The sequence below is a fragment of the Oncorhynchus clarkii genome, chromosome 4 (genome assembly GCF_045791955.1).
Source record: "Oncorhynchus clarkii lewisi isolate Uvic-CL-2024 chromosome 4, UVic_Ocla_1.0, whole genome shotgun sequence".
Taxonomy (NCBI): Eukaryota; Metazoa; Chordata; class Actinopteri; order Salmoniformes; family Salmonidae; genus Oncorhynchus; species Oncorhynchus clarkii.
In genome coordinates this window covers 18,248,204-18,261,280 of record NC_092150.1, presented here as the reverse complement: position 1 = coordinate 18,261,280, position 13,077 = coordinate 18,248,204, and the positions used below count along the sequence as shown (strand labels likewise).

General features: G+C 37.6%; 1 protein-coding gene across 1 annotated transcript in view; it reads right to left on the bottom strand.

The window, feature by feature from the left end:
- LOC139406531 (nuclear factor interleukin-3-regulated protein-like) overlaps window positions 1-11,744 on the bottom strand; it is a 16,088-nt gene extending 4,344 nt beyond the window's left edge. The window contains exon 1 of the mRNA XM_071149210.1: window positions 11,716-11,744. The gene's annotated coding sequence lies outside the window, so the exon portion shown is untranslated. The remainder of the gene's footprint in view (window positions 1-11,715) is intronic.
- Window positions 11,745-13,077: the final 1,333 nt, after the last annotated feature.

Below are 13,077 nucleotides of genomic sequence, written 5' to 3'. Positions count from 1 at the left end.
GAGTTTAAATGTATGTTGCTAAGGAGTATGTAAACTTCCGGCTTCAGCTGTAGCTCTAGTCCATAAGTTATTATAGACAAGATTATAGACAAGGTTATAGACAAGACCATAGACAATGTTATAGACAAGATTATAGACAAGGTTATAGACAAGGTTATAGACAAGATTATAGACAAGGTTATAGACAAGACCATAGACAATGTTATAGACAAGACCATAGACAAAGTTATAGACAAGACCATGGACAAGGTTATAGACATGACCATGGACAGGTTTATAGACAACGTTATAGACAAGGTTATAGACAAGACCATAGACAAGGTTATAGACAACGTTATAGACAAGACCATAGACAAGACCATAGACAAGGTTATAGACAACTTTATAGACAAGGTTATAGACAAGACCATAGACAAGGTTATAGACAAGGTTATAGACATATTTGTAGACAAGGTTATAGGCATATTTATAGACAAGGTTATAGACAGGGTTATAGACAAGGTTATAGACAAGGTTATAGACGGGGTTATAGACAAGACAAGGTTATAGACAAGGTTATAGACAGGGTTATAGACAGGGTTATAGACAAGACCATAGATAAGGTTATAGACAAGACCATGGACAAGGTTATAGACCACATTATAGACAAGGTTATAGACAAGACCATTGACAAGGTTATAGACAACGTTATAGACATGATTATAGACAAGACCATAGACAAGGTTATAGACAACGTTATAGACATGATTATAGACAAGACCATAGACAAGGTTATAGACAAGGTTATAGACATATTTATAGACAAGGTTATAGACATATTTATAGCCAAGGTTATAGACAGGGTTGTAGACAAGGTTATAGACAAGGTTATAGACAGGGTTATAGACAGGGTTATAGACAATACCATAGACAAGGCCATAGACAAGGTTATAGACAAGGTTATGAACAGGGTTATAGACAGGGTTATAGACAAGGTTATAGACAAGGTTATGAACAGGGTTATAGACAGGGTTATAGACAAGGTTATAGACAAGGTTATAGACGGGGTTATAGACAGAGTTATAGACAACGTTGTGGACAAGGTTATTGACCTTGGGGCTCCCGAGTGGTGCAGCGGTCAAAGGCACTGCATCTCAGTGTTAGAGGCGTCACTACAGACCCTGGTTCAATTCCAGGCTGTATCACAACCGGCCGTGATTGGGAGTCCCATAGGGCGGTGCACATTTTGCCCTGCGTCATCCGGAAAAGGGTTTGGCCGGGGGTAGGACGTCATTGTAAATAAGAATTTGTTCTTAACTGACTTGCCTAGTTAAATAAAGGTTAACTAATAAATACATATAAATAGACAGGGTTATAAACATGGTTATAGACAAGGTTATAGACAAGGTTATAGACAGGGTTATAGACAGGGTTATAGACAAGGTTATAGACAAGGTTATAGACAGGGTTATAGACAAGGTTATAGACAAGGTTATAGACAAGGTTATAGACAAGGTTATAGACAGGGTTATAGACAAGGTTATAGACAGGGTTATAGACAAGGTTATAGACAGGGTTATAGACAGGGTTATAGGCAGGGTTATAGACAAGGTTATAGACAAGATTATAGACAAGGTTATGGACAAGGTTATAGACCACGTTATAGACAAGGTTATAGACAATGTATAGACAAGGTTATAGACAAGGTTATAGACAGGGTTATAGAAAATGTTATAGACAAGGTAATAGACAAGGTTATAGACAGGGTTATAGACACGGTTATAGACAAGGTTATAGACACGGTTATAGACAAGGTTATAGACCACGTTATAGACAAGGTTATAGACAAGGTTATAGGCAAGGTTATAGACAAGGCTATAGACAGGGTCATAGACAAGGTTATAGACAGGGTTATAGACAGGGTAATAGACAAGGTTATAGACAAGGTTATAGACAGGGTTATAGACACGGTTATAGACAAGGTTGTAGACAAGGTTATAGACAAGGTTATAGACAAGGTTATAGACAGGGTTTTAGACACAGTTATAGGCTAGGTTATAGACCAGATTATAGACAAGGTTTTAGACAATGTTATAGGCAAGGTTATAGACAAGGTTATAGACAGGGTTATAGACAAGGTATTAGACAGGGTTATAGACAGGGTTATAGACCACGTTATAGACAAGGTTATAGACAGGGTTATAGACAAGGTTATAGACAAGGTTATAGACAGGGTTATAGACAAGGTTATAGACACGGTTATAGACAAGGTTATAGACAAGGTTATAGACAAGGTTATAGACACGGTTATAGACAAGGTTATAGACACCGTTATAGACACGGTTATAGACACGGTTATAGACAAGGTTATAGACAAGGTTATAGACGCGGTTATAGACGCGGTTATAGATGCAGTTATAGACAAGGTTATAGACAAGGTTATAGACAGGGTTATAGACAAGGTTATAGACAAGGTTATAGACAAGGTTATAGACAGGGTTATAGACACGGTTATAGACAAGGTTATAACACGGTTATAGACACTGTTATAGACAAGGTTATAGACAAGGTTATAGACAAGGTTATAGACCACATTATAGTCGCGGTTATAGACACGGTTATAGACGCGGTTATAGACGCGGTTATAGACACGGTTATAGACAAGGTTATAAACAAGGTTATAGACAAGGTTATAGACAAGGTTAGCAGGGACAAGGTTATAGACACGGTTATAGACACGTTATAGACAAGGTTATAGACAAGGTTATAGACACGGTTATAGACACAGTTATAGACAAGGTTATAGACAGTGTTATAGAAAAGGTTATAGACAGGGTTATAGACAAGGTTATAGACAAGGTTATAGACAAGGTTATAGGCAAGGTTATAGACAAGGTTATAGACAGGGTTATAGACAAGGTTATAGACAGGGTTATAGACAGGGTAAAAGACAAGGTTATAGACAAGGTTATAGACAGGGTTATAGACAAGGTTATAGACAAGGTTGTAGACAAAGTTATAGACAAGGTTATAGACAAGGTTTTAGACACGGTTATAGGCTAGGTTATAGACCAGATTATAGACAAGGTTATAGACAATGTTGTAGACAAGGTTATAGACAAGGTTATAGACAGGGTTATAGACACGGTTATAGACACGGTTATAGACAAGGTTATAGACAAGGTTATAGACACGGTTATAGACAAGGTTATAGACAAGGTTATAGACACGGTTATAGACACGGTTATAGACACGGTTATAGGCAAGGTTATAGACAAGGTTATAGACCCGGTTATAGACGCGGTTATAGATGCGGTTATAGACAAGGTTATAGACAGGGTTATAGACAGGGTAAAAGACAAGGTTATAGACAAGGTTATAGACAGGGTTATAGACACGGTTATAGACACGTTGTAGACAAAGTTATAGACAAGGTTATAGACAAGGTTTTAGACACGGTTATAGGCTAGGTTATAGACCAGATTATAGACAAGGTTATAGACAATGTTATAGGCAAGGTTATAGACAAGGTTATAGACAGGGTTATAGACAAGGTATTAGACAGGGTTACAGACAGGGTTATAGACCACGTTATAGACAAGGTTATAGACAATGTTGTAGACAAGGTTATAGACAAGGTTATAGACAGGGTTATAGACACGGTTATAGACACGGTTATAGACAAGGTTATAGACAAGGTTATAGACACGGTTATAGACAAGGTTATAGACAAGGTTATAGACACGGTTATAGACACGGTTATAGACACGGTTATAGGCAAGGTTATAGACAAGGTTATAGACCCGGTTATAGACGCGGTTATAGATGCGGTTATAGACAAGGTTATAGACAAGGTTATAGACAGGGTTATATAAAAGGTTATAGACAAGGTTATAGACAAGGTTATAGACAGGGTTATAGACACGGTTATAGACAAGGTTATAGACACGGTTATAGACACTGTTATAGACAAGGTTGTAGACAAGGTTATAGACAAGGTTATAGACAAGGTTATAGACAGGGTTATAGACACGGTTATAGGCTAGGTTATAGACCACATTATAGACAAGGTTGTAGACAAGGTTATAGACAAGGTAATAGACAATGTTATAGACAGGGTTATAGACAAGGTTATAGACAAGGTTATAGACAAGGTTATAGACCACGTTATAGACAAGGTTATAGACCATGTATAGACAAGGTTATAGACAAGGTTATAGACAGGGTTATAGAAAATGTTATAGACAAGGTAATAGACAAGGTTATAGACAGGGTTATAGACACGGTTATAGACAAGGTTATAGACAGGGTTATAGACAAGGTTATAGACAGGGTTATAGACAAGGTTATAGACAAGGTTAGCAGGGACAAGGTTATAGACAAGGTTATAGACAGTGTTATAGACAAGGTTATAGACAAGGTTATAGACACGGTTATAGACACGGTTATAGACAAGGCTATAGACACGGTTATAGACAGGGTTATAAGACAAGGTTATAGACAAGGTTATAGACAACGTTATAGACAGGGTTATAGACAAGGTTATAGACAAGGTTATAGACAAGGTTATAGACAGGGTTATAGACACGGTTATAGGCTAGGTTATAGACCACATTATAGACAAGGTTATAGACACGGTTATAGGCTAGGTTATAGACCACATTATAGACAAGGTTATAGACAAGGTTATAGGCAGGGTTATAGACAAGGTTATAGACAGGGTTATAGACAAGGTTATAGACAGGGTTATAGACAGAGTTATAGGCAGGGTTATAGACAAGGTTATAGACAAGATTATAGACAAGGTTATAGACAAGGTTATAGACAAGGTTATAGACCACGTTATAGACAAGGTTATAGACCATGTATAGACAAGGTTATAGACAAGTTTATAGACAGGGTTATAGAAAATGTTATAGACAAGGTAATAGACAAGGTTATAGACAGGGTTATAGACACGGTTATAGACAAGGTTATAGACAAGGTTATAGACAGGGTTATAGACAAGGTTATAGACAGGGTTATAGACAAGGTTATAGACAGGGTTATAGACAGAGTTATAGGCAGGGTTATAGACAAGGTTATAGACAAGATTATAGACAAGGTTATAGACAAGGTTATAGACAAGGTTATAGACCACGTTATAGACAAGGTTATAGACCATGTATAGACAAGGCTATAGACAGGGTTATAGAAAATGTTATAGACAAGGTAATAGACAAGGTTATAGACAGGGTTATAGACACGGTTATAGACAAGGTTATAGACAAGGTTATAGACACGGTTATAGACAGGGTTATAGACAGGGTTATAGACACGGTTATAGACAAGGTTGTAGACAAGGTTATAGACACAGTTATAGACAAGGTTATAGACAGGGTTTTAGACACGGTTATAGGCTAGGTTATAGACCAGATTATAGACAAGGTTATAGACAATGTTATAGGCAAGGTTATAGACAAGGTTATAGACAGGGTTATAGACAAGGTATTAGACAGAGTTATAGACAGGGTTATAGACCACGTTATAGACAAGGTTATAGACCATGTATAGACAAGGTTATAGACAAGGTTATAGACAGGGTTATAGAAAATGTTATAGACAAGGTAATAGACAAGGTTATAGACAGGGTTATAGACACGGTTATAGACAAGGTTATAGACAGGGTTATAGACAAGGTTATAGACAAGGCTAGCAGGGACAAGGTTATAGACAAGGTTATAGACACGGTTATAGACAAGGTTATAGACAAGGTTATAGACACGGTTATAGACACGGTTATAGACAAGGCTATAGACACGGTTATAGACAGGGTTATAAGACAAGGTTATAGACAAGGTTATAGACAATGTTATAGACAGGGTTATAGACAAGGTTATAGACAAGGTTATAGACAAGGTTATAGACAGGGTTATAGACACGGTTATAGACAAGGTTATAGACAAGGTTATAGACAAGGTTATAGACATGGTTATAGACACGGTTATAGACAAGGTTATAGAGAAGGTTATAGACAAGGTTATAGACAAGGTTATAGACACGGTTATAGACACAGTTATAGACAATGTTGTAGACAAGGTTATAGACAAGGTTATAGACAAGGTTATAGACAGGGTTATAGACACGGTTATAGGCTAGGTTATAGACCAGATTATAGACAAGGTTATAGACAATGTTATAGGCAAGGTTATAGACAAGGTTATAGACAGGGTTATAGACAAGGTATTAGACAGAGTTATAGACAGGGTTATAGACCACGTTATAGACAAGGTTATAGACAGGGTTATAGACAAGGTTATAGACAAGGTTATAGACAGGGTTATAGACAAGGTTATAGACAAGGTTATAGACGCGGTTATAGACACGGTTATAGACAAGGTTATAGACACGGTTATAGACACTGTTATAGACAAGGTTATAGACAAGGTTATAGACAAGGTTATAGACCACATTATAGTCACGGTTATAGACGCGGTTATAGACACGGTTATAGACACGGTTGTAGACAAGGTTGTAGACAAGGTTATAGACAAGGTTATAGACAAGGTTATAGACAGGGTTATAGACACGGTTATAGGCTAGGTTATAGACCACATTATAGACAAGGTTATAGACAATGTTATAGGCAAGGTTGTAGACAAGGTTATAGACAGGTTTATAGACAAGGTAATAGACAGGGTTATAGACAGGGTTATAGACCACGTTATAGACAAGGTTATAGACAGGGTTATAGACAAGGTTATAGACAAGGTTATAGACAGGGTTATAGACACGGTTATTGACACGGTTATAGACATGGTTATTGACACGGTTATAGACAAGGTTATAGACAAGGTTATAGACAAGGTTATAGACACGGTTATAGACAAGGTTATAGACAAGGTTATAGACACGGTTATAGACACGGTTATAGACGCGGTTATAGACGCGGTTATAGACAAGGTTATAGACAAGGTTATAGACAAGGTTATAGACAGGGTTATAGATACGGATATAGACAAGGTTATAGACACGGTTATAGACACTGTTATAGACAAGGTTATAGACACGGTTATAGACAAGGTTATAGACACGGTTATAGACAAGGTTATAGACACGGTTATAGACACGGTTATAGACAAGGTTATAGACACGGTTATAGACAAGGTTATAGACAAGGTTATAGACAAGGTTAGCAGGGACAAAGTTATAGACACGGTTATAGACACGGTTATAGACAAGGTTATAGACAAGGTTATAGACACGGTTATAGACACAGTTATAGACAAGGTTATAGACAGGGTTATAGACAAGGTTATAGACACGGTTATAGACAGGGTTATGGACAAGGTTATAGATACGGTTATAGACAAGGTTATAGACAAGGTTATAGACACGTTTATAGACAAGGTTATAGACATGGTTATAGACAGGGTTATAGACAGGGTTATAGACAAGGTTACAAACAAGGTTATAGACAAGGTTATAGACAAGGTTAGCAGGGACAAGGTTATAGACAAGGTTATAGACACGGTTATAGACAAGGTTATAGACAAGGTTATAGACAAGGTTATAGACAAGGTTATAGACACGGTTATAGACAAGGTTATAGACACGGTTATAGACAAGGTTATAGACAAGGTTATAGACACGGTTATAGACACGGTTATATACAAGGTTATAGAGAAGGTTATAGACAAGGTTATAGACAAGGTTAGCAGGGACAAGGTAAGGTCCTACAGTGGTGTGTTGCAAACAAGATGGCTTGTAAATGTGAAATAGACAATAATACACTAGAGATTTACACTACATTTATTTGCCAGTTATGTAACATGACACCAACAATTATGTCATTTGAGCTTAGTGTAAGTTATGCGATCTGGAGATATGAGGCCTTGAGGGAAAGGCATGTGTTTAACTTCATATGGCTTATGCTGCTCTGCTCTCACTGTACCCTGGGACGAAGCTCAGTAAAATGTCAGTGTAAAATGAAGTGAGCTACCAATCTGGGGATTGACTCTCTCAGAGTTTTAATGTTGTAAACATACCAGCAATGACTGTGCCCTTGGGTGAGACCACTTACTCATCATACCTTTGATCAAGTGTCTGATCACAATCACAACTGTAGGTAATACAGTGTGTCCATTCTAAATTGCTATAATCACACTGACAGACACACGTCTGTGTTGTACAAAATTCCCCAAAGGTTGTCATGTCTATGAAGGTCAACATTTTGCTCTGAGAGATGAAAATAATGTATTAATAACCATGGGTCAGAGGGATGTTCCCACCTCACTCCCTTTTAGGGTTGTCAAGATACCAGTATCGTGATACTCAGAAGTATCATGGCACCAAACAAAACATGATAATTATTATTATTATGAAGCGAACTACATTTCTTGGGGAAAATCATTGTAATATTGAAAACATACAAACAGCCTTATGTTGTCATTCAGAGTCACAATTGCTAATTTTCCTAACTATAGCACACACTCTTTAACAAAAAGCAGGTTTTTAAAGAGTTTAGTCTTCTTTGTGTTTTACTTTTTTGTCATGGAAAGTGCAGTATAATAGTAGTGATACTGGTATAGTGAGAGCCCTATTGCCTTTGACCAAGGTTTCAGCCTTTGGCTATTTAATGTGATGAGTATAATGAGTCTTTTTAACCGCACATGCACACATGGGACACGCTCTCTTTATTGTCTCGATTTGTCAGATGTGTGCATACTGGTAGCGAAGTCAGGTGCAGGAGAGCAGAGATTTGTGAACAGGCACACACTTTATTTAGGCAAAAGTGCAGAACGCGCAAAACAGTCACAATAATTGTGTTTAACAATAAACATCTTCGTGAAAAAATAGCATGGAAAAAACAAGCCAGTCTGGCGCGTCAACAATACACACGTAACACAAACAATCTTATACAAAGACATGATGGAGAACAGAGGAATAAATACATGTAGATTGATTGGGGAATGAAAACCAGGTGTGCAGGGAACAAGACAAAACAAATGGATACATGAAAAATGGAGCAGCGATGGCTAGAAAGCCGGTGACATCGACCGCCGAAAGCCGCCCGAACAAGGAGAGGAGCCGACTTCGGCGGAAGTCGTGACACCATTAGGCAAAATTAAAGCTTCTTAACGGGCAAAATGTACAATCAGATATTACACCTCTTGTTGACCGCTGTACTTAACACTTCATAGATGCACTGAAAAATATGTTTTGCACAGGATTTCACACACGAACCAGTGCTGTATAAAGTGCAAAAACATAACTATTATAGCTTTTTACCTCAACTCTTAGTGAAATATCCTGCAAGTTCTCGTTTTCATTAATGCTTTGCGAGCAGTCTCGCTGTCTGTCCTATTAGATATATTATTATTATGTAGATCTTTGTCTGAAGCAATTTTGCGACATCAATTAAATATTACGAAAGCTAACAATATTGAAAAAGAGTTTAAAAATGGAAATGTTGCATGTACGAGAACCCCAGAAAATACAACTTTGAGAATTTTACCATTCATGTAGATCACAGTAGACCAGCGTTGTTGTGCGTTGCTGATACTTACTCTTTGAAGTGGCAGTCAAAGCAAAGGACATAAACATTTACCCAAAGACTGAGATGAGAGACAGAGATTAGTGCTCTGCCTTGTGGTGGAGAGCACAAGCGTTTAGAGGTCAAAATACCTATATATAGTCTACCCACTCCCCTACACCAGATATAGCTGGACTTCTCAACGTTTCCCTTGCAGTTGTACCTTCTCTTTATATTGTTGTATGATGAGCTAGAAAAATTGCAGGCCATGATCATTTCTTAATGCATATCTTCATCAATTGATAACTAGAAGCAACCAATCTGTTTATGGCGTGTACAACCACATCCAGACCATTTTAAACCTCATTGACATTGCTGCTGTACTGTTGCACAGTATTTCATGCGGTGCTACATATTTACAGCCTGGTGCTAGAGGTGCTGGAAGTAGAGCAGCTCTGTGTCGAGATGGCAGAGTGGCCTAAATGGGTACAAACTGGAAAAACTTGCCCCAACTCTTCCGTAAAAAGATTGCAGTCAGATTGCAATATAACAGCAGTATACTGAAAATACTGTTTCCAAAATAACCGTTTTTTTTACTGCAGTAAGTTTGCAGTGTAACTGCAGTTAAAGTGCAGTATAACTGCTGTTCAACTGCGGTACACTGCAGTTATTTTGCATTTATTGAGTCCAAAATACCTCAGTCGACTGCAGTTACTGCACTTATCAGTTTCAAAACCTCTATCTTTTTTTGTAAGGGAACAGTGAGTTGGAGGACATTTGTCAGGGGTCAAGGGCTGAGAACAAGTAAATGGAGAGAAGTGATGCTGTGTACAGCGTTAGCGATTAGGGAAGCTTGAAAGCACAGGACTGCAGCAGAGAGAGTTGCTCAGCTTCCTGAACAGTCCTCTCCAGAGACGAGAACCTCACTGCTAGAGTTCTGCACCTGCTTCTTAGTGACATGCTTATTATAGACCCTGCTTTTTAGTAAGAAACTCTCAAACTTCTTCTTTTGACACCTATCTGTTTTTACTGCAGCAGTCACAGCACCAGTTGGTCTGTTGTTGTTTCCTTCCTTGCTTTGTGAAGTACTTGAGTCTCTCTCCCTGGTTCCTAATAGGAAACCATTGGTTAACCTCCTGACTTTTGCTGTTTATGTTTTCGGCGAACTGTCACGGTGGCAATGATAGAAAATGTCCAGTACCTCTTAAATTCTCCAGGGAATTTTGCCTTCATTACCAGCATGCTTTTTCAGTTAACACATACATTCTTCAAAAATTAACATATCAAAACAGTTAGGATCTTTCTTGCATTGTATGTGTTTATGAGAAAATTACTTTTTTATTAATAACACTTTAATTGACTCTATTTATTAGCTCGTCACCAGAAGAAGAAGAACAACAACAACGAGATCCATTATGAATTTTCTGGTTGTTCTACCTTCTACAAGCTTTATACAGTATGTAGGGAGAAGTAACTAAGCCTTTAACTCTACAAAGTTTGTAACATTTTTAACAGGGAATAAAATAGACAATAATATCTGTCTGATGTCTCTTCTTTTACAATTCTACATTTTCCCCCTCTTATATAGAACAATAATCGGTCAATTAAAAATATTTGTCATTGCTGTAATCACTTTTATGTAAATGTAGAAAGGTCTTACAGGTCCTACACTGCCTGACTACATTTCACATTTCTCCTAGTTTACACTTATGCAACACATATGCAATAAATAGCATTACTGTATTGGTTTTTGTATGTTGTACAAAAGTATTCTAAATAAGTTAAAGAAAGATGTTAATTTGTTTAAAAAACGAGCTCCTATCCAGTGTCAACATTTTATAAAATGTGTGATCTTTTTTAAATGGGGAAGTCACCTCATTTAAAATATACTCAGATCTGAGATACCACATGTAAAATAGACTTGCTATGATAACACACTCCAAAAATCTCAAAACTAGAATTCTGTAAATCAAGACTAACTTTTCAAGTCTGAAAATATTCGTTAGGAATTCAAGAGTGCAGTAATATTCTCTGATGACTGCTGCAACCTGAGACTTGAGAGTTAGATCAGACGACAGAGCATGACTCTAAAAAATGACTTATTGTACCCAATCAACTCCTTGATATTTACCTCACTCTCTCTGTAGCTGTATACGTCATATGTGAAGGGAACTTGAATTTAGTTGGATGAAAATTAGGTGAAAATGAACACAGGATCTTACCTTCTGCTGCCAGACAACTATATTCCAGTGAGTCCACCACTGATGCAACATGACAATGACCTCACTCAAAGTGCCACCGCCCACCCATTGCGTTTCTGTGAGAAACAGACGGCAACTTACAGAACTGTATAATCATCCTTCCACTGTAACTCAACTGAAGTTCACCTACAGTAATGTGGCTATGACCACCAATACTATGTGTGACATCTCACAACCTTTTGTTTTCTCACTCTTAGCGCATTAAGTCTGTCTGCTTGTTTGTCTTTCCACCCCTGCACCATCGAGCCTAGCCCATCACTTGTGTTCTGTGTGTCTGTATCCCCCTCAGTCCCCTCAGTGTAAAGTTTGAGGCTTACGCATGTTATCGTCTGGGAGATAGGTTTGATCAGAGAGAGCCTGGAAGGGTCAGCCTTTAGATCTGATGATACCTGGCTTACCGGGTCCTTCCCAGAAACGTCAAATATTTGTTTCTCTCTTTCTAGCCCTTAACCATCACAATGTATTCTATGTGGTGATAAGGCAGCTTACTTTATGATGCATAAAGTCCCTCATATGACCTCAAGTTTCCCACAAATGTTCAATAAAAATGTTAGGAACGACATAGGTAACCACTAGGTTAAAAACTGGAAAGTGGAATCTCTGAAAACGTTCTATTGCTTTATTATAAAATATTGTGTTGCAAATTTGAGATCAAGATCCAATAGGGAAATTCCAGTGCAATGGCAAAACATCATAGACCTAGTGTGTCACCACACTTTTTAATTCTCCAGCATCAACAGTTAGGCTACATTTGTTCACAACTGTCACGAGCTTTCTAGTTTGTTAATAACTATTTAATAATTACTTCATACATTTTTACATAAAATAGTTTTGGGATTAACCCGTATGATGCAGAAGATTTTGACAAACAATACTATATTGACCCAGCATGTCATGACTGAGATTCTGTGTCTGGTAGTAAAGTACTCCATCTAGTGGCTTATCATAGAAACAGGTGCTGCATTTTACTGCCATGTTGTGCAGTGTACAGAGTGCTGTACTGCAGTATCCTCTGCTGGAGGTCTAATAACTGTTAACATGTAGAATAGTGCTGGTCTGAGGACCATGCTTCAAGGGTTCATGAGTTGCCCAATTGATTCTCTAATGTGATCTTGTTTTGTTACTATAACTGTTACTATACTGGTTTTGTAGTTACTGTCTACAAAATGGTTAGTTATAGTTGTAGTTATAGTAGTTATACAATACCAGTCAAAAGTGAGGACACGCCTACTTATTCAAGGGGTTTTTCTTTATAGACATCAAAACTATGAAATAACCCATATGGAATCATGTAGTAAGGAAAAAAGTTGAGATTCTTCAAAG